The 26,881-nt window shown below is 38.5% G+C and overlaps 1 protein-coding gene across 1 annotated transcript in view; it reads left to right on the top strand.

Moving 5' to 3' along the window:
* The window catches only part of HDAC8 (histone deacetylase 8), a 240,343-nt gene that overhangs the window by 40,226 nt on the left and 173,236 nt on the right, over positions 1 to 26,881 (top strand). The gene's annotated exons all lie outside the window — the stretch shown is intronic.

Here is a 26,881-nt window from a genome sequence, read left to right on the forward strand (position 1 = left end):
GGAAGACTTTCTTAGGAGATGCATGCTGAAGTATTTAGGAGTGCAGTATCCTCATATTTGTGTCTTACTTTCAAATGGGTCAGCAATAAGTGGGGGGGGGGAGAGAGAAATAGAGACAGAGAGAGAGAGAGAGAGAGCGCGCACTGCACATATGTGCACGTGTGCATGCATGCTTGCATGTTTGTGTTTGGAGAGAGAACAAATGTGGAAATTAGTAGCAATTTGTGAATCTAGGTGAAAGATACATGATTGCTTGTTGTCCTATTCTTTCAGCTGTTCTGTAGGTTTGAAAGTTTTTGAAATAAAGAGTTAGAGAAACACTTCTTTTTAAAACCTTTGAAAATGTATGGTTGAAATTGAACAAGTGGTACTGAGACAGTTGGATCCACAGATGCAAAAAGATAACATTAGACCCTTGCCTCATACCATACACAAAAATTATCTCAAAATGGATGAGACCTAAATGTAAGAGCTAAAATTATAAAACTTTTGGAAGAAAACAGGAGAAAATCTTTGAGACTTTGGTAAGGCAACGATTTCTTAGATGCAACAACAAAAGCATGATCCATAAAACAAAAAGATTGATAAACTGGACTTCATCAAAATTAAAAACTTATACTTCAAAAGACATCATTATCATAATGAAAATACAAGTCATAAACTGGGAAAAATAATTTGCAAATTACATATCTGATAAAGGTCTCATATCCATAATATACAAAGAACTCTTACAATTCAATAATAATAAGACAGACAACCCAATTTAAAAATAAGCAAAAGATTTGAATAGACATTTCACCAAAAAGATATATGAACAGTTAATAAACACATGAGAAGATGCACAGTATCACTAATCATTAGGGAAATGCAAATTAGAATCAAAATGAGATACTACTATACACCCCTAAGAATGGCTGTAACAAAAAGACAGACAGTAAATGTTGAGAAACTGGAACCCTCATACATTGCTGGTGGGAATGTAGAGTGGTGCAGACACTTTGGAGAACAGTTTAACACTTTCTTAAGAAGTTAAATATAAATTTATCATACATCCCAGCAATTCCACTCCCAGTAGAAATAAAAACATGTATCTACAAAAAGACTTACATGTGAATGTTCATAGCAGGTCTATTCTATTCTGTTTGGTTATTAATAATGACCAAAAAGTGAGAACAACCCAAATGTCCATCTGCTAGTGCATGGATAAACAAAATGTGGTATATCTATATAACAGAATACTATTCAGGGATTTAAAAAAGGGAGGAAAAACTGATACATGCTACAATGTGAATGAACCTCAAAAACATGCTCAGCAATCGTGCTCACAGGCATTTACCCAACTGAGTTGAAAACTTAATGTCCATACAAAAACCTGCACACAAATGTTCATAGCAGCTTTATTCATAATTGCCAAAATCTAGAAGCAGCTAAGAAGTCCATCAATAGGTAAATGGAGAAGCAAACTCTTACATCCATGCAATGGAATATCATCAGCAATAACAAATGAGCTACTATGTATTGTATAATTGAAATTAGCTAAGAGTATAACAAATATTCTCACCAAAAAAAAAAAAAGATAAATATGTGAGGTGACGGATGTGCTAATTAATTAGGTGGGAGCAGTCCTTTCACAATGTACATGTATATCAGATCACCAAGATGTACACTTTAAATATCTTACAATTCTATGTCAGTTACACCTCAGTAAAGCTGATATTTTAAATGACCTATCAAGCCATGAAAAGACATGTAGAAAATTTAAATGCATATTGCTAAGTGACATAAGCCAATCTGAAAAGACTACATACTATATGATTCCAACTATATGACATTCTGGAAAAGGCAAAACTATAGAGGCAGTAAAAAAAAAAAATAGGTGATTGCCATGGGCTTGGAGGAGAGGGGAGGAATAATTAGGTGGAACACAGGGGATTTTTAGGGCAGTGAAACTATGATGTGATTCTGTAATGGTGAATACATGACATCATATGTTTGTCAAAACACATGACTGTACAACACTAAGAGTGAACCCTAATGTAAGCTATGTATTTCAGTTAATAGTAATATATCAATATTGTAACAAATGTAGCATGCTAATGCAAGATGTTAATAGGGGAAACTGTATGCAGTGGAGAGGGTATATGGGAATTCTCTGTCCTATCTGTTCTATTTTTCTCTAAAACCAAAACTTCTTAAAAAAAGCTATTAATTAAAAAAAAACATTATGCTAAGTAAAAGAAGCCAGATAGAAAAGACCACATATGTATGCTTCCATTTATGTAAAATGTCCAGAAAGGCAAATCTATAGAGACAGAAAGTAGATTAGTGCTTGACTGGGTCTGGGGGTAGAAACAGGGATCAGCTATAAATAGGCATGAGGAGTCTTATTGGAGGGATGAAAATGTTCTAAAAGTGGATTATGGTAATGGTTGCCCAACTCAGTAAATTTATTAAAAATCATTGCATTGTATACTTAATATGGGTGAATTTTATGGTATCTAAATTATACCTTGATAAAATACCTTGATATACCTTGTATGCATTTGATCTCACAACTTAAAACTATTATACATTAGTTCCTTATAACTGTGAATCATATAAATAATGTATAGTGAGATTCCATGTTCATTGATCAGAAAACTTAATATTGTTAGGATGACAATACTCCCAAGTTGATCAACAGATTCAACACAATCTCTGCCAAAATCCCAGCTGGCTTTTTGTAGAAATTGACAAGCTGATCCTAAAATTCTTGTGGAAATGCAAGAGACCTAAAATAGCCAAATCTTGAAAAAGAACAAAGTTGGAGGATTCACACTAATCAAGACAGTGTGATACTGGCATAGAATAGGCATATTGATCAATGGAATAGAATTGAGAGTTCAGAAATAAACCCTCACATTTATGGTCAATTGATTTTTGACAAAGATACTAAGACAATTCAATAGGGAAAGAGCAGTTTTTTCAGCAAATGGTGCTGGGACAACTGGATCCACATGCAAAAGAATGAATTTGGACCTCTGCTTCATACTATACATAAAAATTAACTCAAAGTAGATTATAGATCTAAAAACTAAACTATAAAACTCTTACAAGAAAGCACAGGAGTAAATCTTCATAACCTTGGGCTAGGCAAAACCTTCTTAGATACATCACCAAAAGCACAAGCAACCAAAGAAAAAGTAAATAAATTGGACTTCATCAAAATTATTTGTGACTTCAAAGAACACCATCAAGAAAGTGAAAAGACAACCAATAGAATGGGAGAAAACATTTGCAAATCATATATCTGATCAGAGGTTTGCATTCAGAATTTATAAAGAACTCGGGCTTCCCTGGTGGTGCAGTGGTTGAGAGTCCGCCTGCCGATGCAGGGGACACGGGTTCGTGCCCCGGTCCGGGAAGATCCCACATGCCGCGGAGCGGCTGGGCCCGTGAGCCATGGCCGCTGAGCCTGTGCGTCCGGAGCCTGTGCTCCGCAACGGGAGAGGCCACAACAGTGAGAGGCCCGCGTACCGCAAAAAAAAAAAAAAAAAAAAAAAAGAATTTATAAAGAACTCTCGTAGCTCAGTAATAAAAGGACAACCCAATTCAAATATGGGCGAAGGATTTAAATATGTTTATCTAAAGAGGATATACAAATAGCCAAAAAATCACATTAAAAACATCATTGCTCATTAGAGAGTTGCAAACCAAAACCACAATGAGATACCACTTCACACCCACTAGGATGGCTAAAGTCAAAAGGATAGATAAAGCAAATGCAAGTGAGGACAGGTAGAAATGAGAACCCTCATACACTGCTGGTGGGAATGTAAAATGGTGCAGCCAATTTGGAAAACAGTTTGGCAGGTCCTCAAAAGCAAACCATATAACTGCATATAACCATGCACACCGTTATCCATTTGATGTTTCTTAGGAATAACAAGGCCATTGTGGCTAGAGCAAAGAGAGTAGTGGGGACAGTGTCAGGAGAGGACAGAGAAGTTGACAGGGGCTCCATCATGCAAGACCTTGTGGACACCACAGTAGGACTTTGGATTTTATTGTGAATGTGATGGACTTCTGAGCAGGGATTCTTGGGACTTAGTGAGTTTGTAGTATCCATTGTAAGGAGTGAGAAAGAGACAATTAGAAGTCAACGATGACTGAGCAGCCTTGAAGGCCCACCTGTGACTGGGAACCATAAATGTGTAATGGTGTATATCTGCAGTTACACGGTTTATTCCAACAGCACTTGACCATCCTCGCTTTGGGAGCAGAATAAACATTCAAGTGGTCAGACTGATTTAAGGTTGGGATTTGAAGTTCAGATGCTAGAAGGAAACTGGCTAAGGTGGTTTACCAGGATAAACTAATTCCTAAGTGCGTGCTCAGGTAGGTTCTTACAGAGAAAAATTGAATTTCCAGGAGCCCTTAGGGAAGGAAATACTGTATTTCTGCCTTTTGCCTTCTTTCACTGCTTTGCTGTAAGCAATTAGAAGCAATTAATTTAGTGAAAAGAACATTAAGAGTCAGAAGACGTAAACATGAGCCTTAGCTCCCCCAGTGACTGTGACACCAAGGATAAACTGTCAAAGCTGCCAGCTATAAGAAGGCTAAAGAAGTCATCTTTCTTGGGTAAATCATTCCAAGAAATTCACTTTGTGCCATTAAATAAAACTCTTCAACCTTTCTTGGCAACAGTTCTTCTGAATTTCATCATGTCTTACCAAATTTCGCCCATTCGGCCTTGTGCTAATGATCACTTATACAATATCTCTTCATAGAAGAAAAAAGAGTTCAAATCAGATGCTATACCTCCTCTGCTCAAAACCCTCCAATGGCTTCTCATCTCATTGAGAATAAAGTCCAAACCCTGTGTGATGGCCCCTGTGATTTGGTCCCATCAGAACTCACCTTGTACCACTCTCCCTGATTAACTGTGTTCCAGCCACACTGGCCTTTCTGCTTCTCAAATAGGCCAAGGGAGTTCTTTCCTGCCTCAGAGCTTTTGCAGTGCTGTTCTCTCTGCCTGGAAGACTTCTCCATCTCAGTATGGGTGAGTTTCTTTTCACTTTTCAGGTCTCTGTTTAAACATCACCCATTCAGAGAAGCTTTCCTGACCAACCTATATGAAGTAGCCCCCCACCCAGACTCCATTACCCTCTATCACATTACTGTGTTATTTTTGTAATATCGCTTGTCACAATATATTGTTTTCTTGTTTGTTTTTGTATTTTTCCACCTGCCTCCACACCCCCTACCCCCCAGACACCGCAAGATCCTTGAGAATAAGCTGTTATCTGTATTATCTGTTCATCATTATTCTCAGAGTTTAGAACAGAGTGAGTGTTCAATACAAATGTGTGTGTTGAGAGAGGAAGGAAGGGAGAAGCCTCATTTGTGACTTGTGCCCAGTAAGTAATCCCTCATTAAGATTATTCCTCAAGATGTTTAGAGCAATGAAAATATTCTGTATGATACCATAATGATGAATGCTTAGTATTCTACATTTGTCCAAATCCACAGTGTGTACATCAAGAATGAACCTTAACGTAAACTGTGGACTTTGGATAATTATGATGTGTCTATGTGGGTTCATCAGTTGTAACAAACACACCACTCTGGTGGGAGATGTTGATAGGGGTAGGGCTATGCGTGTGTGAGGGCAAGGGCCATGGGGAAAATCTTTGTACTCTCTCCTCAATTTTGCTGTGAATCTTAAAGTACTACAAAAACTGTCTTAATGAAAAAAATAAAATTAAAAGAGATACAGTTCTGGAAAACAGTATTATTGCTCAAACCCTTAGTTATTTGTGTTTCCCTCTACTGGACTTTTTTTGTAAGTGGGATAAAATCCTGATTTCCTGACTGATCTTGAATATTAGAAAGAGGATTATCATTTAAAATTTTTTAAAATTTATTTTTATTGAAGTATAGTTGATTTACAATGGGTTAGTTTCAGGTGTACGGCAAAGTAATGCAATTATACATATACCTATATATATAATTTTTTTCAGATTCTTTTTCCTTATAGGTTATTACAAATAAGGAAAACTATCACATTGTAGACTTTCAGAGTCAGAAAGAACTAGAAGTCACCTATTCTAACCTCTCTTTCCACGTAGAAACCTTTTCCACAGCATCTATCCCAGGAATTCCTTAAAGGTGCTTCAGTAGCAGCTACAGGAAGTAGAGGGACTGCTAAACGTATAGGGTTCTGGACCCCCAAATGTCCATCCCCTACTCACACTTTAACCAGAGCAGTGCTGATTTTGTTTGTTTTATATGTTGGGATTCCACATAAAATTTCATTTGAAAAAAACATTCTGCTGCTTAAGAAACGTTTAAAAACTACTGAGCCGACCTCTGCCCAAACATGCACACTGACTAGGAACTCGCCATCTTGATATTCCTTCATGCTGTTTCCACATCTCTGTCTTCAATATTTAAAGATGATGCTACTGACAGCAATCACCACTTATGCATGTGCTTGTCACTACAAAGACAAATGTACCCCAAATGGTTCTTTCTACATTTAAAGCCTGACCATTGGTTTGAGGGAGTAGCCATGAGTTGAAGAAGCCATTTATTTCCCAGATTCAGTCTACCAGCGGCCTACAGCTATGCTGCAATACTCAGAACCGCTTCAAAAATGACCTTCCAGCATATCTTCCACCCTCTTTGTTTCACATTAGTGAATTACCTTCAATATTGCATTTCACCCTAGTGATATCCACCCACTTTGCCAATTGATTCAAGTCATTTCAATTTTAAGTGTGTCTGTCAAACAACACTGCCACATCTAACTTTATTTTGGGACATATTTAATGCAAAGCTCCCTATTCTATCACACATTAAAAAAAAAGAAAGCTAATGACATGTCTCTACATCTAGGACCAGCCTCTATGAAAACCCATGCTTTGTTTATTTGTTTGTATGTTTTAAGAGGGATGTTGGGTGATGAGTCATAGGCCCTTAAAGTTTCCTGATTTGGGTACTGACTAGTCTATCTTTTAGTGATCTGTTCACATGTTTTTCTAGTTTATCATGTTGGAATTTGTAAATGTATAATCCGAAGGTTATTTTTCTTTTTATTCAAGGTAAATAATACGAATCTTTTTCTCCATTTTTTAGACATTTCACCATTCCTATCAATTCTTTAAAATTAAAAAAAAAAAGCTTTCTCCGGTGCCTATCATGTGCCAAGTACTGTGCTAGGTACTGACAGTATAAAGATGAATAAGGTACAGTCCTTGCTCGCAAAGAGTTTATAGTGTAATAGAGGAGGCAGGTACAGGAAGTAACCGTTGCAAGCCGGTTTGCTAAGCACTATGGTAGAGGTTTGAAGAAGCTACTAGAACACAAAAATAGGAATCAACTTTCTCTGCCTGGGAAAAGAAGGTGGAACTTCAGGAGATCTTCACAGCTATATCTTAAAGGATGAGTAGGAGGTTGTTAGGCAGAGGAGATGGAAGTTATTCTATGTCCAAGATGACATATATGCAAAGCCCCCAGACACTTGCAGAATATATTATGTTTAAGATAGGGGGAAAGTCTGATGCAGTTAAGTGTTGGATACTTGAGGGGGGTGATGAGATGTGGCCTGAGAAACAGGCAGGGACAAAATTATAAAGGGCCTTGTGTCCTATGCTAAAGAAATTATCTTTTTTTCCTGTGGGCACAGGGCCTCATTGAGGTGTTTTTAAGCAGGGTACTGATATTGTCAAAATCATGCTTTAGGACACTGCAATGAGCAGTGTAAAAGGTGGAGTAGAGGAGGGAACTGTGGGAGGAATACAGCACTGCTAGAGGCTCTGGAGCATGCAGCCAATTCCTTAAGTACCCTAGGATGTAAATCATTTTTGTTTCTCAACTGTGAAAGAGGACTAGCCATTTTTTCCAACTTCACGTGGAGCTGATGAGAGTAAATGAGATCATAAGTCCCCTGAGCCTCTTAGAAGAAAGCTTCCAGGTTAAGGCTAAGCAGTTGGAAGTCGAGACAAGCATAGTCTACACCATATACTTTAACACTTACTCATGCATGCATATCTTACGTATTTTTTAAATATGTGTATTAGTCTTTTCTTACAACTCCATTCAACTCAGTCATAAGCTCTTCAAGGGCAGGTTCCACGATATCTTGCATCGTCTACAACCCCTCGTACAGAGACAGAGCACAGAATGAGTCCCCAGCACCTACCTGCAGTTTGATCCCATACAGTGTCCCGTCTTATGTGAACTACCTGAGACTGAGGCATCCGAGGAAGGACACAGGAGTAGTGGGAACCAGTAGTGATGTTATATTTCAGGGCTCTTTCTCTAGGGATGACCACAAAGATTCCAAGCCTTGTTCAACCAGGCCTATGTGTGCCAGGAAGGCCGTTTACTTCCTGCCTTGGGCATGACAGCTCCTTATTAAATATAAGACATAAATCATGAAAGTTCACTTTGTATGAAATAGAAATAATTACCATTTCACTAGGAAGTCACAATCTACAAGTGAAAGATGTTGAGTGGAATATATGTATATAATAATTGTGAATAATATTTCAGAATTTAACTAGTCCTTTGTTTGCAGAAAAGGTGTAAAAAGAATGCTCAGGGTCTTTGCTGGTGGCGCAGTGGTTGAGAGTCCGCCTGCCAATGCAGGGGACACCGGTTCGTGTCCCGGTCCGGGAGGATCCCACATGCCACGGAGCGGCTGGGCCCGTGATTCATGGCCACTGAGCCTGTGCGTCCAGAGCCTGTGCTCCACAACAGGAGAGGCCACAACAGTGAGAGGCCCGTGTACCGCAAAAAAAAAAAAAAAAAAAAAGAATGCTCAGAATTTTATATCCTTTCTTTCGGGTATTTATAATTAACGTAGACATAACATGACAACACTCTAGATGTTTTTAATCCAAGTTTTAAACAGTGTCGGTAATACATGGTCAAATTTTGTGCAGGGGCTTCGTCCGATGGCCAAAAGGATATTTGAGGAACATCCATATTTTTTCTTGTATGTCAAAAATTACCCTAGATTTGCATCAGCAGAAGCCAGAGAGCCTGAAATCATTCCCTGCAATTTTAAAGCAAGCACCCTCCTCTCTCTCCTGATTCGACAGAGGTTGTGATCAGTTCAGTGAACACAATGGCATTTCCTCCTATCCACACCTAATATAAACTCCAGCCAATTTAATGGGGTCTATTACGTAGGCTGGGGATGCAAGCACATAAATTCTTTGGCTCTTAAGATACTCGTCTTGTGTGCCAGGACCAGGTGCAGAAATACAAATACATATATATTAAGCGTGGGCCAGCTGCTTTGCCAGTGCTTTTGTGTTTTTTCTATTTAACTAGAAAAGGTTAAACAGGCACGATTTCCATCAATTATACCTAAAATGTTATTTTTCTTGTGGAGGAAGAGAGCACATTTAATTCCTCAACCCAGTATTGATGTCTAAACCATTGAGGTTTTTAAGTTCATTAAATGAGAGTTTAAAGTAAAAAGTGATGTTTTTGATTAACCAGAATGCTCAGGGAGGGAATATTCTGGTTAATTAAATTTTCTAATTCAGGAAACAGTTACACCACACTTTTTTTGTTGTTTTATACATATTCTTTAACCTCTTTAAAAACTTTATCTATATATTTCTGCCTTAGTAAGCACAGTAGACTGGAGCTGGTTGAATCTTACTGCTATCACTTAGAGTTAACCCGGTGTTTCTATGCCCTAGATTCTAATTGGCTAAGATCATTGGAGGTAGCAGATATTGACGAAATCTGGGCTGAACCTGGGGTACACGCTGGGAAATTGCTTTTGGAAACTTGTTTGGCTTCTTCTCATTTACTTCCTTCCCTAAAAGCAAACTATATGAAAGAAAAATTCACTAGCCAAGTGAAGACTTTGATTTGCTAATCTATACTTTACTGAATAAAAACGTATCTTAGAGCAGGAAAATTCCACCTGTGTCATCTGAGAAAAATGTGCTAAAGAAGCTTAGATCCAGAGAAATGAGACCTTGTATGTCCAAAGGAAACAACAAGTGAATTTAGTTCATCATGACCTGTCTATTCAATTTATTCCCTAGCTGAGTTAATCTTACAGCAATTTTCAGGGACCCACTCACCACTTTGATTCTTCTGTAGTGCAAATGTTAGGTTCTGTTTATAAACTACCTAAGATTCTTGGTGGTTAATCGAACTGCTTTGCCCTTTTTCTGTTAGTTTACCTTGGACTGTATAATTATCCAAAGGGAAATATGGTCTGTGGATTCTAAAAGTGGCCTTCTGGCACTTTTCAACATAATGAATTCATATTCAGTTTTCTTGATTCAGTTTCAGACAAATATTACCTATTTCTACTCTCCCAAGCCTTCATTTGTCTTCAGTAGTGACTGCTTATCATGCCAAATGGTGTGTAGAGAGTGAGAACTGTGTAGAATTATGTTGCTGTCACATTTATTTCCTGGATAACATTTTCGGTTTTGTCACACAGTTAATGGATTTGTTTCTGTTAACAAGTAGGGCCTTCTTGACCTAATCCTTTTTCACACATATTCCTGTATAAATTCTAAATCCAAAGTTGCTAGCTTAGTAGCTAAATTGGGTTTATAGAGGAAAGGACCACCGCAAAGTCAATTTGTGCAAATTTGACCCTGGGTCATTTATTTGCCTTTTAGGGGGGGTGGTGTTTAAAAACTCATTTATCCCGACTCCAAATAACCTGAAAGTTGAAATGATTAAAGTTTGCTGAGTTATTGTAGGAAACATCTGGAGAGAAAAGTTGCTCCTAGAAGGATCTGTCATGGGGTTTTTTTGTTGTTTTTTTTTGTTTGTTTTTGCGGTACGCGGGCCTCTCACTGTTGTGGCCTCTCCTGTTGAGGAGCACAGGCTCCGGACGCACAGGCTCAGCGGCCATGGCTCACGGGCCCAGCTGCTCCGCAGCATGTGGGATCTTCCCGGACCGGGGCACAAACCTGTGTCCCCTGCATCGGCAGGCGGACCCTCAACCACTGCGCCACCAGGGAAGCCCTATGGTTCATTTTTTAACCAAAAAGTTCTTAAATCCAAATCAGAAAATGGCAAAGGGGATAGAAGGCACCAGAAAAAGTAGTGAAGTGGTAAATTAGGAAAGACAAGTAAAGAGGTAGGAGAAAACTGACAAAATAGACTCATTTCACCAACGTTACAAAATTGAAATGGTAAGGACATGGAAGCAACCTGAATGTCCATCAACAGATGAATGGATAAAGAAGATGTGGCACATATATACAATGGAATATTACTCAGCCATAAAAAGAAACAAAATTGAGTTATTTGTAATGAGGTGGATGGACCTAGAGTCTGTCATACTGAGTGAAGTAAGTCAGAAAGAGAAAAACAAATACCGTATACTAACACACATATATGGAATCTAAAAAAAAAAAGAAACAGATGAACCTAGTGGCAGGACAGGAATAAAGATGCAGACGTAGAGAATGGACTTGAGGATACAGGCGGGGAAGGGGAAGTTGGGACGAAGTGAGAGAGTAGCATGGACATATATACACTACCAAATGTAAAATGGATGTCTAGTGGGAAGCAGCTGCATAGCACATGGAGATCAGCTCTATGCTTTGTGACGACCTAGAGGGGTGGGATAGGGAGGGTGGGAGGGAGACACAAGAGGGAGGGAATATGGGGATAGATGTATACATACAGCTGATTCACTTTATTTTACAGCAGAAACTAACACAACATTGTAAAGCAATTATACCCCAGTAAAGATATTAAAAAAATTGAAATGGTGAAAGGGGAATAGACATGAAGGAGAAGTAGAGGAAATTACGAGAAAGAGGATAAGCAATAGATGTTGATAGAATGATATCAAAACTGTTTAGCAAACTGATTAAGCTTGTGGGCTGAGGAGCCCAAGGCTGCCTAAATTCAAATTCAAGATCAGCCACTTCCTAACCGTATGACCTCGGACAAGTTACTTCATCTCTCTGTATTTTAGTTTCCTCATTTGTAAAATGGAAATAATAATAGTACCTACCTCACAGGGTTATTGAGAAAATTGATTGAGTTAACATAATGAAAGCACCTAGTATAGTTCCTGGCACAGGGTAAGCGCTCAGTAAATGTTGGCTATTATTTTTATTACATGCCAACAAGAGAGAAAAGTCAAACTATACTACCAGCGGGTTCCAAAATAGCTATAATGAAGGGAAAGAATTTTAAGACTTATGCTAACACTAAATGAGAAAATAGATATCTGAGCAAGTCTTAGGAAGGTTCAAATAAGGAAACACTGAAAATCTATATTGCTGACTTTTGATACCAGGACTGGGAGATGACTGTTGCAAAATCTTTGCCAGTAACAATTAAGCTGTTTTGAATAGTGCAGGTATCTGGCTCTGCCTGGGTGAGGTAGCCACCTGATGTTTTACATAAATATATTGATGTCATGATCAAAGAATCCCTGATCTCTGGCCTCATGGACATGAAAACAGCAAATGCATATTAGCAAATGCAGTTGACTGAGCCCTGTGCTTTTTCTTTCTTTTTTTTTTTAAATAAATTTATTTATTTATTTATTTTGGCTGAGTTGGGTCTTTGTTGCTGTGCGCGGGCTTTCTCTGGTTGTGGCGAGCGGGGGCTACTCTTCGTTGCGGTGCACGGGCTTCTCGTTGCGGTGGCTTCTCTTGTTGCAGAGCACGGGCTCTAGGCGCATGGGCTTCAGTAGTTGCGGCACGTGGGCTCAGTAGTTGTGGCACACGAGCTTAGTTGCTCTGCGGCATGTGGGATCTTCCTGGACCAGGGCTCAAACCCGTGTCCCCTGCATTGGCAGGCGGATTCTTAACCACTGCGCCACCAAGGAAGCCCCCTGTGCTTTTTCTTAAAGATTGACTTTGTGGTTTACAGTTCACCAGGGCAATAAGAAGCTAGATGTTTCTGGTAAAGAGAAAAAAAATCGCCTCACCACAAAGCTGCAGACACATTTCTCAAAGTTTTCAGAAATGTGTTTGTTGAACCTGGTCTATCCTCTGAATACATTTGTGTTGGTGACGTGAAAGACAAAAGGTACTTGAGGAAGTGATTTTATCCAGCTATTGGAAGAGGGAGAACATTGATTAATGAGTAAGGAAGGGGGCCTGGGGTTTTATAGAGGCAGGTAAATAAGGGAGTCATCTGCAAGTCTTATAGGAATCATTAGGAAGGATGGAGACAGGTCTTATCTCAGAATAATAGGCCAGGGTAGGATGGTCCCTTGCAGTTAGCCTTTTCCTGGAAAACAAGAGTAGGGGTGGGGGTTCTTAACCATCACTGCTTTCTGGGGAGAACAGGACTCAGATAAACTTCAACATTGTAATTTCCTCCTTTTGTTTAAGATAAACATCATCCATCACCAAATAATTCAGAGGCAATCATAAGCCACCTGAGTAGGGTGAACAAGCGTCTAAGAAATAGTCTCGTGAGGACTCTTGGTGTTATTCCTATAAAACCATCTGTTGAGAGGTCGTGGCAAAAATCAGTTGTTTTATGGTCTTGGAGATCAGGCATCTTAAAAGGGGGAAGAATAAACTGAAAAACAAGAAATAGTAATGAAAGAGATTATATTATAGTAAGGAGCCAAGAATTGGACCATGAAGGTAACCAGTCAAGTGGATTCTAAGACTTAAGTGGAGGAAAATGCATTTTGCAGCACCATTTATGGAACTAGGATATAAGTGCTCTTGGTGACAATGTCCAAAGTCTAGGTTACCTCTCATATAAGGATGTGTATGACCTGAACATTTCTCCAGACTTCCTTAGTGGTCCAGCAGCTTGTTCAAGAATTCCAGTCATGCGTGGTCTGCTGCAGTGATGAGTTCTTCCAGATTTATATCAAGTCATGGGGCTTTAGTTTGCAGGGCTGCTTCATATCCCAGAGAAGAGAGCAAGCTATAAGGAAACATAGGGTCCCAATAGGGATTTGGGCAGTCAGGTTTTAGTTCTTGGTGTCTCCAAGTTAGGCAGCAGGAAGAAAATTTGGAAAAGTAAGTTTTGAGGATATTAGCCAGATATTGAAGAAAACTGGAAAAATTGAAAAGTTGGTAAGCATCAACAATTTGGGCAGGGTTACAGGGTCCAGTCCAATTTCCAAATAGGTACCCAAACTGGTTTTTCCACACAGGGATGGAAGTCGATTATATCTGTACCACAGAAGACAAAGTTTGCGTACTCATCAGCAGCCTACAGTTTATAAAGAGATGCAAAATTGTTCAAAGACAATAACTAGATTCTGATACCATGGTATGTTGTGCTATAGATGAGGCAGAGTTTTCCTATGAAACAAAAAATTTCTCTATACAGTCACCTTCTTTTGATCAAAGATAATCTCAAAGAAAGATTATTCTTAAACTCAAAATAAGACTGATCCCACAAGCAACAAAAGAAAAAAATAGATTAATTGGACGTGGTAAAAATTTAAAACTTTTGTGCCTCAAAGGACATCATCAAGAAAGTAAAAAGACAAACTACAGAATGAAGGAAAATATTTACAAATCATATATCTGATGAGAGTCTGGTATCCAGGATATAAAGAACTCATACAACTCAACAACAAAAAGACAAACAACCCACTGTAAAAATTGGCAAAGGACTTGAATAGACATGTCTGCAAAGAAGACATCAAATGGCTAATAAGCACACAAAACAATGTTTGACATCATCAGTCATCAGGGAAATGTAAATCAAATCCACAGTGAGACACCACTTCATGCCCACTAGGATGGCTACCTTTAAAAAAAAACAGCAACAACAGAAAATAACAAGTACTGGTGAGGATGTGGAGAAATTAAAACCCTTATGCATTGCTAGTTAGAATATAAAATGCAGCCCCTGTAGAAAACAGCTTGGTTATTCCTCAAAAGTTAAACATAGAATTACCATATGTCCTAGCAATTCCACTCCTATGTATGTGTACAAAAGGATTAAAAACAGGTACTCAGAAAAATACTTGTACACAAATGTTCAAAGCAGCAATATTCACAATAGTCAAATGGTGGAAACAACCCAAATTTCCATCAACAGATGAATGTATAAACAAAAGTGGTATATGCATACAATGGAATATTACTCATAAAAAGGAGTGAAGTACTGATGATTGCTATGACATGGATGAACCTCAAACACATGCTAAGTAAAAGAAGCAGACAACCTGAAAGAGAAATTAAGGAAACACTCCCATTTACCATTGCAACAAAAAGAATAAAATACCTAGGAATAAACCTACCTAAGGAGACAAAAGACCTGTATGCAAAAAAATATAAGACACTGATGAAAGAAAGATGATACAAACAGATGGAGAGATATACCATGTTCTTGGATTGGAAGAATCAACATTGTGAAAATGACTGTACTACTCAAAGCAATCTACAAACTCAATGCAATCCCTATCAAACTACCAATGGCATTTTTCACAGAACTAGAACAAAAAATTTCACAATTTGTATGGAAACACAAAAGACCTGGAATAGCCAAAGCAAACTTGAGAAAGAAAAACAGAGCTGGAGGAATCAGGCTCCCAGACTTCACACTGTACTCCAAACCTACAGTAATCAAGATAGTATGGTACTGGCACAAAAGCAGAAGTATAGATCAGTGGAACAGGATAGAAAGCCCAGAGATAAACCCATGTGCATATGGTCATCTTATTTTCTAAAAAAAAGAAAAAAATGGTTCTGAAGAACCTAGGGGCAGGACAGGAATAAAGACGCAGATGTAGAGAGTGGACTTGAGGACACGGGGAAGGGGAAGGGGAAGCTGGGACGAAGTGAGAGAGTGGCATGGACATATACACACTACCAAATGTAAAACAGATAGCTAGTGGGAAGCAGCCGCGTAGCACAGGGAAATCAGCCCGGTGCTTTGTGACCACCTAGAGGGGTGGGATAGCGAGGGTGGGAGGGAGACACAAGAGGGAGGAGATATGGGGATATATGTATATGTATAGCTGATTCACTTTGTTATAAAGCAGAAACTAACACACCATTGTAAAGCAATTATACTCCAATAAAGATGTTAAAAAAAAGCAGACAGAAGATCACATATTATTCTTTGATGCAACTTATATGTAATATCCAGAATAGGTAAATCTGTAGAGACAGAATGCAGATTGGTGGTTGTCAGGGACTAGGGGGAGGGAAGAATTGGGGAACAACTGTTTGATTAGTGCAGGGTTTTCTTTCTGAGGTGTGAAAATGTTTTGGGAGTAGATTGAGGTGGAGATTGTACAATGTTAGAAATGTACTAAATGCCACTGAATTGTATGCTTTAAAACTGTTATTTTTATATTATGTGACTTTTGCCTCAATTAAAAAAATATTTAAAATAAAAATTAGGCCTTATTAGATTTAGTCTGATCACTTATATAGGTGCAGCAAAAATGGTAATTTACCATATACACCTTAAGCTTGCTTTGTTGGAATTTTTCATAAGAAATCTCATTTTGAAAATTTAAAAGCCTATTAAGGCTAGGAAGCCAAACTGAAAAGAGTTTACCTGCAGTACCTATAAATTTGGAAGAATTTCTCTCTTCTTATGTTCCCACAAATATTCTAAGGTTCCAGAGCCTGCCAGGAAGTAACCTTCCTTACTCACTTGTAAGGCTGGGAACCCTATAAGCCAGGTACCAGGCTAGATTTCCCAAGAGAGTTTTGTATGTGTTGGCTCAGTAAAGTCAACCTTAGTTCATTTAAAGTGTCAGATTAAATCCGGTTCAACAAGCGTCTTTCACAAATATGACATTCCAGGCAAGGCCCTGGTTACATAACCAGTGCTTCCAGTCATGTCCTGATAACAAGTAGGACAGACAGATTCTCATTGAACCTATGCAGGTAATTATATTGCTGTGAAAATAAAAATAAGGTAAGAGTTTCCAAATCCTGGAGGGCTCAGGCACAGGGACTCTGACAAATAAAACATATAATGGCCAGTGAGGGCATTAATGAATCTCTAGGAACTTCCTATACAGCATACAATTCCTCACATATTTATATTAATAACATTTTGCCTATACCAATTTAACTTATGAAAGGCTAAGCATCTCTTCTGGTTTGGCAACTCTTCTCATGCATGTCATCAATAGTAATGTATCAAATAAACCTAAATATTTCTAGCACCTATTATTTTCTAAAGCAAAAGAACAAATTCTTTGTGATTCCACAGAGGGCCTCTGGACTTGATTAACATAGGATAATGGATTACTGAAAAACAATACTTGGTTCTCAGTGACAATAAAAGATTTTAGAAGCGAGCATAGGAGGTAATATGATTATAAAGAATCTCATCTCTCGTAAGTGAGAAGACTTTGCTTTCTTAAATAATCAAGGACGTAATAAAGACAACATAAACCATAGAAGGCTATTCTGATAAGACACAGAATCTTTGTTATCGAGGAAGATTACTTAGACAAAAAAGCAAAACCTTTACAATCTGTTATTAAAAGAAGGAAGTCAATCCAAAAAATTTGTCATTTTAGCAGAGAGAAAATCAAAATCTAGTTTTGCATCGCTGTAATATTTGATACTAAAATTCTTTTTGGAAATCTTGTAAATAAGCCCATCAAACCTTAGCTAACTTTGACCCCAACAAATAAAATCCCCTTTGGATTTCAGAGGCTCTCTGGTGTTTTGGTAAATCTAAATGAATATTGCCTTTAATTTTTCCAATATATAATGTATATAACCATGTGATTCATGCTGCAAGTGAAATCAGGTAGCAGTTCAGTGTTGAAGCAGGAGTAGTGTTCACTTCATTTGTCTTCCTGATCCTTGTACTTTATTATTTTACACGTCAGTATCTACATTACATACTTGTATTTTCTGTGAAAGAAACAATTAAATAAATCTTGGCAGTTTGATTTTCAAAAGAAAAAAAAACTTTCTATATCCATACACATCCCTTATAGTACAACTTCTCAAACTGGCAAAAAAGAACATGTTCATTAACAGACCCAAATACATATAGCCTCTCTGTAGCATGTAAAAATAAGAAGCAAAAGTATATAAACCCTAAAATTATGCTTAGTAATTAATTCATTCTCTTACCTAGAAATGATCGAGGTACCTAATGAATACCCATTAAGTAACTCAATTTAGTATCAGCCCAGTCTTCAGTTACCTAAAGATCTTTTTTTAAATTTTATTTTACCTAAAGATCTTATAAATTATCTTCAAGCTGACGTACTACAAAACATAATTACTGTTGAAATAAAGTTTGTCAGGATAATGACTCAATTTGGTTAACAAATTTACATTTGTCATAATCTCAAACATTTAGTAGAAGTAATATTAGCTCATTCAATTGGTAAACCTGTACAAATTTAGGAAGAATATACCCAAGTACAATAAAAATCTTCAAGTATATTATACTTAACACTGATAAAGAAAAAACATAGCTGATTTTAGTAAACCAAAATTATTAAATTAGTCTTGTTTCCCAAAGATTTACATAAATTATACAAACTTAAATTCTTAAAACATTTGAGCTTGTTTTTATAAGAATTATTTTTTAGCACATTAAAGGTCTTGAAAGTTCAATTTCCTTATTTTCTGGGAATTTTAGGAATATTCTATTTATCTAAGCACTTACTTATTTCTATAAACCAATGAAAATAGAGCTCTTTTAAGAAAATATTAGAAGAATATTACACACTGACAAAGCCTTTCTGAATTACAGACGTCATCATCATTATTATTATTCAGTCTATTGTCAGGGGAAACGTTCATCAATAAGGAACATCTCAAAGAAAAGAAAGGAGGGCCAGGAGTTTTGTAGAGTCAGGTAAACAAGAGAGTCATCTGTGACTCTAATGGGCATCATGGGGAAACATGAAAATGGTTCCCTTTTTTTTTTAAACATCTTTATTGGACTATAATTGCTTTACAATGTTGTGTTAGTTTCTGCTGTATAACAAAGTGAATCAGCTATATGTATGCATATGTCCCCATATCTCCTCCCTCTTGCATCTCCCTCCCACCCTCCCTATCCCACCCCTCTAGGTGGTCGCAAAGCACTCAGCTCTTCTCCCTGTGCAAGCAGCTGTTATCTACTACCTATCTATTTTACATTTGGTAATGTATATAAGTCCATGCCACTCTCTCACTTCGTCCCAGCTTACCCTTCCCCCTCCCCGTCTCTTCAAGTCCATTCTCTTTGTCTGTGTCTTTATTCCTGTCCTGCCACTGGGTTCATCAGAACCATTTTTTTTTTCTTTTTTAGATTCCATATATATGTGTTAGCATACGGTATTTGTTTTTCTCCTTCTGACATACTTCACTCTGTATGACAGACTCTAGGTCCATCCACCCCACTACAAATAACTCAATTTCGTTTCTTTATAATGGCTGAGTAATATTCCATTGTATATATGTGCCACATCTTCTTTATCCATTCATCTGTCGATGGACACTTAGGTTGCTTCAATGTCCTGGCTACTGTAAATAGTGCTGCAATGAACACTGTGGTACATGACTCTTTCTGAATTGTGGTTTCTCAGGGTATATGCCCAGGAGTGGGATTGCTGTGTTGTATGATAGTTCAATTTTTAATTTTTTAAGGAACGTCCATACTGTTCTCCATAGTGGCTGTATCAATTTACATTCCCACCGACAGTACAGGAGGGTTCCCTTTGCTCCACACCCTCTCCAGCATTTATAGTTTGTAGATTTTTTCAATGATGGCCATTCTGACTGGTGTGAGGTGATACCTCATTGTAGTTTTGATTTGCATTTCTCTAATGATTAGTGATCTTGAGCATCCTTTCATGTGTTTGTTGACAATCTGTGTATCTTCTTTGGAGAAATGTCTATTTGGGTCTTCTGCCCATTTTTCGATTGGATTGTTCGTTGTTTTGATATTGAGGTGCATGATCTGCTTGTATATTTTGGAGATTAATCCTTTGTCAGTTGCTTCATTTGCAACTATCCTCTCCCATTTTGAGGGTTGTCTTTTCGTCATCTTTATGGTTTCCTTTGCTGCCTAAAAGCTTCTAAGTTTCATTATGTCCCATTTGTTTATTTTTGTTTTTATTTCCATTTCCCTAGGAGGTGGGTCAAAAAGGATCTTGCTGTGATTTATGTCATAGAGTGTTGTGCCTATGTTTTCCTCTACGAGTTTTATAGTGTCCGGCCTTACATTTAGGTCTTTAATCCATTTTGAGTTTATATTTGTGTATGGTGTTAGGGAGTGTTCTATTTTCATTCTTTTACATGTAGCTGTCCAGTTTTCCCAGCAGCACTTATTGAAGAGGCTGTCTTTTCTCCATTGTGTATATTCTGGCCTCCTTTATCAAAAATAAGGTGACCATATGTGCATGGGTTTATCTCTGGGCTTTCTATCCTGTTCCACTGAACTATATTTCTGTTTCTGTGCCAGTACCGTACTGTTTTGCCTACTGTAGGTTTGTAATATAGTGTGAAGTCCAGGAGCCTGATTCCTCCAGCTCTGTTTTTCGTTCTCAAGATTGCTTTGGCTATTCGGGGTCTCTTGTGTTTCCATACAAATTGTGAAATTTTTTGTTCTAGTTCTGTGAAAGATGCCACTGGTAGTTTGATAGGGATTGCATTGAATCTGTAGATTGCTTTGGGTAGTACAGTCATTTACACAGTGTTGATTGTTCCAATCCAAGAACATGGTATATCTCTACATCTGTTTCTATCGTCTTTAACTTCTTTCATCAGTGTCTCACAGTTTTCTGCATACAGGTCTTTTGTCTCCTTAGGTAGTTTTATGCCAGGTATTTTATTCTTTTTGTTGCAGTGGTAAAATGGGAGTGTTTCCTTAATTTTGCATTCAGATTTGTCATCATTATTGTGTACAAATGCAAGAGATTCCTGTGCATTAATTTTGTATCCTGCTGCTTTATCAAATTCATTGATTAGCTCTAATAGTTCTTCCAGTAGTATCTTTAGGATTCTCTATGTACAGTATCATGTCATCTGCAAACAGTGACAGTTTTACTTCTTCTTTGCCAATTTGATTTCCTTTCATTTCTTTTCATTCTCTGATTGCTGTGGCTAAGTCGTCCAAGACTATGTTGAATAATAGGGTGAGAATGGGCAACCTTGTCTTGTTCTTGATCTTAGAGGAAATGGTTTCAGTTTTTCAGCATTGAGAATGATGTTGGCTGTGGGGTTGTCATATATGGCCTTTATTATGTTGAGGTAGGTTCCCTCTATGCCTACTTTCTGGAGGGTTTCTATCATAAATTGGTGTTGAATTTTGTCTAAAGCTTTTTCTGCATCTCTTGAGATCATCATATGGTTTTTATCCTTCTGTTTTTTAATATGGTGTATCAGATTGATTGATTTGCCTATATTGAAGAATCCTTGCATTCCTGCGATAAACCCCACTTGATCATGGTGTATGATCCTTTTAATGTGCTGTTGGATTCTGTTTGCTAGTATTTTGTTGAGGATTTTTGCATCTCTGTTAATCAGTGATATTGGCCTGTAGTTTTCTTTTTTTGACATCTTTCTCTGCTTTTGGTATCAGGGTGATGGTGGCCTTGTAGAGTGAGTTTGGGAGTGTTCCTTCCTCTGCTGTATTTTGGAAGAGTTTGAGAAAGATAATTTATAGCTCTTCTCTAAATGCTTGATGGAAGTCGCCTGTGAAGCCATCTGGTCCTGGGCTTTTGTTTGTTGGGAGATTTTTAATCACAGTTTCAATTTCAGTGCTTGTGATTGGTCTGTTTATATTTTCTTCTTCTTCCTGGTTCAGTCTCGGAAGGTTGTGCTTTTCTAAGAATTTGTCCATTTCTTCCAGGTTGTCCATTTTATTGGCATAGAGTTGCTTGTAGTAGTCTCTCATGATCCTTTGTGTTTCTGCAGTGTCACTTGTTACTTCTCCTTTTTCATTTCTAATTCTATTGATTTGAGTCTTCTCCCTTTTTTTCTTGATGAGGCTGGCTAATGGTTTATCAATTTTGTTTATCTTCTCAAAGAACCATCTTATAGTTTTATTGATCTTTGCTATTGTTTCCTTCATTTCTTTTTCATTTATTTATGATCTGATCTTTATGATTTCTTTCTTTCTGCTAACTTTGGGGCTTTTTTGTTCTTATTTGTCTAATTGATTTAGGTGTAAGGTTAGGTTGTTTATTTGAGATATTTCTTGTTTCTTGAGGTAAGAGTGTATTACTATAAGCTTCCCTCTTAGAACTGCTTTTGCTGCATCCCCTAGGTTTTGGGTCATCGTGTTTTCATTGTCATTTGTTTCTAGGTATTTTTTAATATCCTCTTTGATTTCTTCAGTGATCTCTTGGTTATTTAGTAACGTACGGTTTAGCCTCCCTGTGTTTGTATTTTTTACGTTTTTTTTCCTGTAATTGATATCTAGTCTCATAGCGTTGTGGTCAGAATAGATACTTGATACGATTTCAATTTTCTTAAATTTACCAAGGCTTGATTTGTGAGCCAAGATATGATCTATCCTGGAGAATGTTTCATGAGCACTTGAGAAGAATGTGTATTCTGTTGTTTTTGGATGGAATGTCGTATAAATATCAGTTAAGTCCATCTTGTTTAATGTGTCACTTAATGCTTGTGTTTCTTGGATGATCTGTCCATTGGTGAAAGTGGGGTGTTAAAGTCCCCTACTATGATTTTGTTACCGTTGATTTCCCCTTTTATGGCTGTTAGCATTTGCCTTATGTATGAGGTGCTCCTATGTTGGGTGCATAAATATTTACAGTTCTTATATCTTCTTTTTGGATTGATCCCTTGATCTTTATGTAGTGTCCTTCTCTGTCTCTTGTAATAGTCTTTATTTTAAAGTCTATTTTTTCTGATATGAGAATTGCTACTCCAGCTTTCTTTTGCTTTCATTTTCATGGAATATGTTTTTCCATCCCCTCACTTTCAGTCTGTATGTGTCCCTAGGTCTGCAATGGGTCTCTTGTAGACAGCATATATATGGGTCCTGTTTTTGTATCCATTCAGCCAGTCTGTGTCTTTTGGTTGGACATTTAGTCCACTTACCTTTAAGGTAATTATTGATATGTATGCTGCTATTACCATTTTCTTAATTGTTTTGGGTTTGTTATTGTAGGTCTTTTCCTTCTCTTGTGTTTCCTGCCTAGAGAAGTTCCTTTAGCATTTGTTATAAAGCTGGTTTGGTGGTGCTGAATTCTCTTAGCTTTTGCTTGTCTGTAAAGATTTTAATTTCTCCAACAAATCTGAATGAGATCTTTGCTGGGTAGAGTAATCTTGGTTGTAGGTTTTTCTCCTTCATCACTTTAAATATGTCCTGCCAGTCCCTTCTGGCTTGCAGAGTTTCTGCTGAGAGATCCGCTGTTGACCTTATAGGGGTTCACTTTTATGTTATATGTTGCTTTTCCCTTGCTGCTTTGATAATATTTTTTCTTTGTATTTAATTTTTGATAGTTTGATTAATATGTGTCTTGGTGCATTTCTCCTTGGATTTATCCTGTATGGGACTCTCTGTGCTTCCTGGGCTTGATTGACTATTTCCTTTCCCACGTTAGGGAAATTTTCAACTATAATCTCTTCAAATATTTTCTCAGACCCTTTCTTTTTCTCTTCTTCTGGGACCCCTATAATTCGAATGTTGGTGCCTTTAATGTTGTTCCAGAGTTCTCTGAGACTGTCTTCAATTCTTTTCGTTCTTTTTTCTTTATTCTGTTCTGCAGTAGTTATTTCCACTATTTTATCTTCCAGGTCACTTATCCATTCTTCTACCTCAGTTTTTCTGCTATTGATTGCTGCTAGAGAATTTTAAGTTTCATTTATTGTGTTGTTCACCATTGTTTGTTTGCTCTTTAGTTCTTCTAGGTCCTTGTTAAACGTTTCTTATATTTTCTGCATTCTATTTCCAAGATTTTGGATCATCTTTACTATCATTACTCTGAATTCTTTTTCAGGTAGACTGCCTATTTCCTTTTCATTTGTTTGGTCTGGTGGGTTTTTACCTTGCTCCTTCATCTGCTGCATATTTCTCTGTCTTCTTATTTTGTTTAACTTACTGTGTTTGTGGTCTCCTTTTCGTAGGCTGCAAGTTTGTAGTTCCCGTTGTTTTTGGTGTCTGCCCACAGTGGGTGAGGTTTGTTCAGTGGCTAGTGTAGGTTTCCTGGTAGAGGCTACTGGTGCCTTTGTTCTGGTGGGTGGGGCTGGATCTTGTCTTACTGGTGGGCAGGGACATGTCCGGTGGTGTGTTTTGGGTTGTCTGTGAACTTATTATGATTTTAGGCAGCCTCTCTGCTAATGGGTGGGGTTGTGTTCCTGTCTTGCTAGTTGTTTGGAGTGGGGCATCCAGCACTGGAGCTTGCTGGCCGTTGGGTGGTGCTGGGTCTTAGCACTGAGATGGAGATCTCTGTAAGAGCTCTCACCAATTGATATTACATGCACCCAGGAGGTCTCTGGTGGTCCAGTGTCCTGAACTCAGCTCTCCCACCTCAGAGGCTCAGGTCTGACACCAGGCCAGAGTACCAGGACCCTATCAGCCACATGACTCAGAAGAAAAGGGAGAAAAAATAATAATGATAAATTTTTTAAATTATTTAAATAAAAATTATAATAATAATGAAAAAGAAGAGAGCAACCAAACCAATAAAGAAATCCACCAATAATAACAAGTGCTAAAAACTAAACTAAGATAAACATAAAAATCAGAAACAAATCAGTCACAGACAGCAAACCCCAAGTCTACAGTTTCTCCCAAAGTCCACCGCCTCAATTTTGGGATGATTTGTTGTCAATTCAGGTATTCCACAGATGCACGGTAAATCAAGTTGATTGTGGGGATTTAATCCACTGCTCCTGAGGCTGCGCAGAGAAATTTCCATTTCTCTTCTTTGTTCACACAGCTCCTGGGGTTCAGCTTTGGTTTTGGCCCCATCTCTGCATGTAGGCCGCCCTCAGGCATCTGTTCCCACCCAGACAGGATGGGGTTAATGCAGTGGCTGATTAGGGGGCTCTTGTTCATTCAGGCCGGGGGGAGGGAGGGGTACGATAGTTATAATTGGAATGCCGGCCGAGCCTGCGGTGGCAGAGGCCAGCATGACATTGCAGCTGCCTGAGGTGTGCCATGTGTTGTCCCGGGGAAGTTGTCCCTGGATCATGGGACCCTGGCATTGGTGGGCTGCACAGGCTTGCGGGGCAGCGGCAGTGTTGTGGGTAGTGACCTGTGCTTGCACACAGGATTCTTGGTGGCTGCAGCAGCAGCATTAGCATTTCATGCCCGTCTCTGGGGTCCCAGCTGATAGCCGTGGCTCACGCCCATCACTGGAGCTCGTTTAAGCGGTGCTCTGCCTTCTGTGGGCAGACAGGAAAGGAATCCCTTCTCCTCACACACCCTGAAACAGTGGTCTCTTGCCTCTTAGGCAGGTCCAGACTTTTTCCCCGGACTCCCTCCCAGCTAGCTGTGGTGCACTAGCCCCCTTCAGGCTGTGTTCATGCAGCAAACCCCAGTCCTCTCCCTGGGATCTGAACTCTGAAGGCTGAGCCTCAGCTCCCAACCCCCACCCGCCACAGCGGTGAGCAGACAAGCCTCTCAGGCTGGTGAGTGCTGCTCGGCACCGATCCTCTGTGCGGGAATCTCTCCACTTTGCCCTCTGCACCCCTGTTGCTCTCTCCTCCGTGGCTTTGAAGCTTCCCCCCTGCCGCCTACCCCCTGTCTCCTCCAGTGAAGGGTCTCCCTAATGTGTGGAAACATTTCCTCCTTCACAGCTCCCTCCCACTGATGCAGGTCCCATCCCTATTCTTTTGTCTCTCTTTTTTCTTTTGCCCTACCCAGGTACATGGGGAGTTTCTTGCCTTTTGGGCAGTCTGAGGTCTTCTGCCAGCATTCAGTAAGTGTTCTGTCAGAGTTGTTCCACATGTAGATGTATTTTTGATGTATTTGTGGGGAGGAAAGTGATCTCCACATCTTATTCCTCTGCCATCTTGAAGGTGCCCCCTGAAAATAGTTCTTTCTGGAATATGCCAGGGCACTGTGGTCTTTTGCAGTTAACTGTTTCTCAGAACACAAAAGGGTGAGGAGTTTGCTACCAATGCTGATTTCTAGAAGCATGGGGCTCAGAGTTCAATACTGTCAATGACATGACTCTGCTTTGTCAATTTTGTCTATGGAATTTCTCTGTATTCTCTTTTGTATGCCATACTATTTTTGCTTGCCTTTTTTGTTTGTTTTTTGCTTTTGTTTTTCTGTGCTTATGACTTGGTTCCCTAACTTAATTGTAGGCTCTCTGAGGGAAGGAAGTATGTCTTATATTGATTTGTATTCCTCCTCTTCCCCAATGCCCTCCTCTTTTTGCCTAACAGTGTTCCATCCCAACTACCCAAAAGTTATTGACTTCAGTAGAAAGACATTATCTCTTTTTTGATGTGCTAAGATAGTAAGTAGATATATAAATTTTAAGCTTTTCATAATTGGAAATAAGAATCTAAGAACTTTTAAAGTTACATATTTAACTCTTGTTTACAGAGAATTCAGGGCTGGACAGACCTTTTTCTCTAACTGGTTTCTTTCTGCTTGCATACATAATGCCAACCTATTCTCTTGCTTAGTTGATCGCTGAGTTCACCTTCATGAGCAAAGTCTGTGTCTACTGGTATTTTTACCAACTTCCTGCTGTCTGGTGTACCTGTCTCATTGACTCAGCCTGTGAACCAGGGCATTGTTCAGAATATGAAATATTATGGAAGAGATTTCATGAAGGAGTTTATGCATTGTGTAGGCAATAAAAAGACCTTGCAATCTCATAGTAACAAAGATGCCATTTTAAATGATGCTCATGCCTAGAATGCTGTTTCAAATAAAATATCAGGGAGAATGTAGGAAAAAATGGGCTGAATGTTCAAAGTGTCTGTGGAAGCAAAAGAACCTGAAGCATTTAGGATGAGGGCTTAAAAACAAATTATAACACATGTTT

This window comes from Mesoplodon bidens, assembly GCF_964165515.1.
Source record: "Mesoplodon bidens genome assembly, chromosome: X".
In the NCBI taxonomy this organism is placed as follows: Eukaryota; Metazoa; Chordata; class Mammalia; order Artiodactyla; family Ziphiidae; genus Mesoplodon; species Mesoplodon bidens.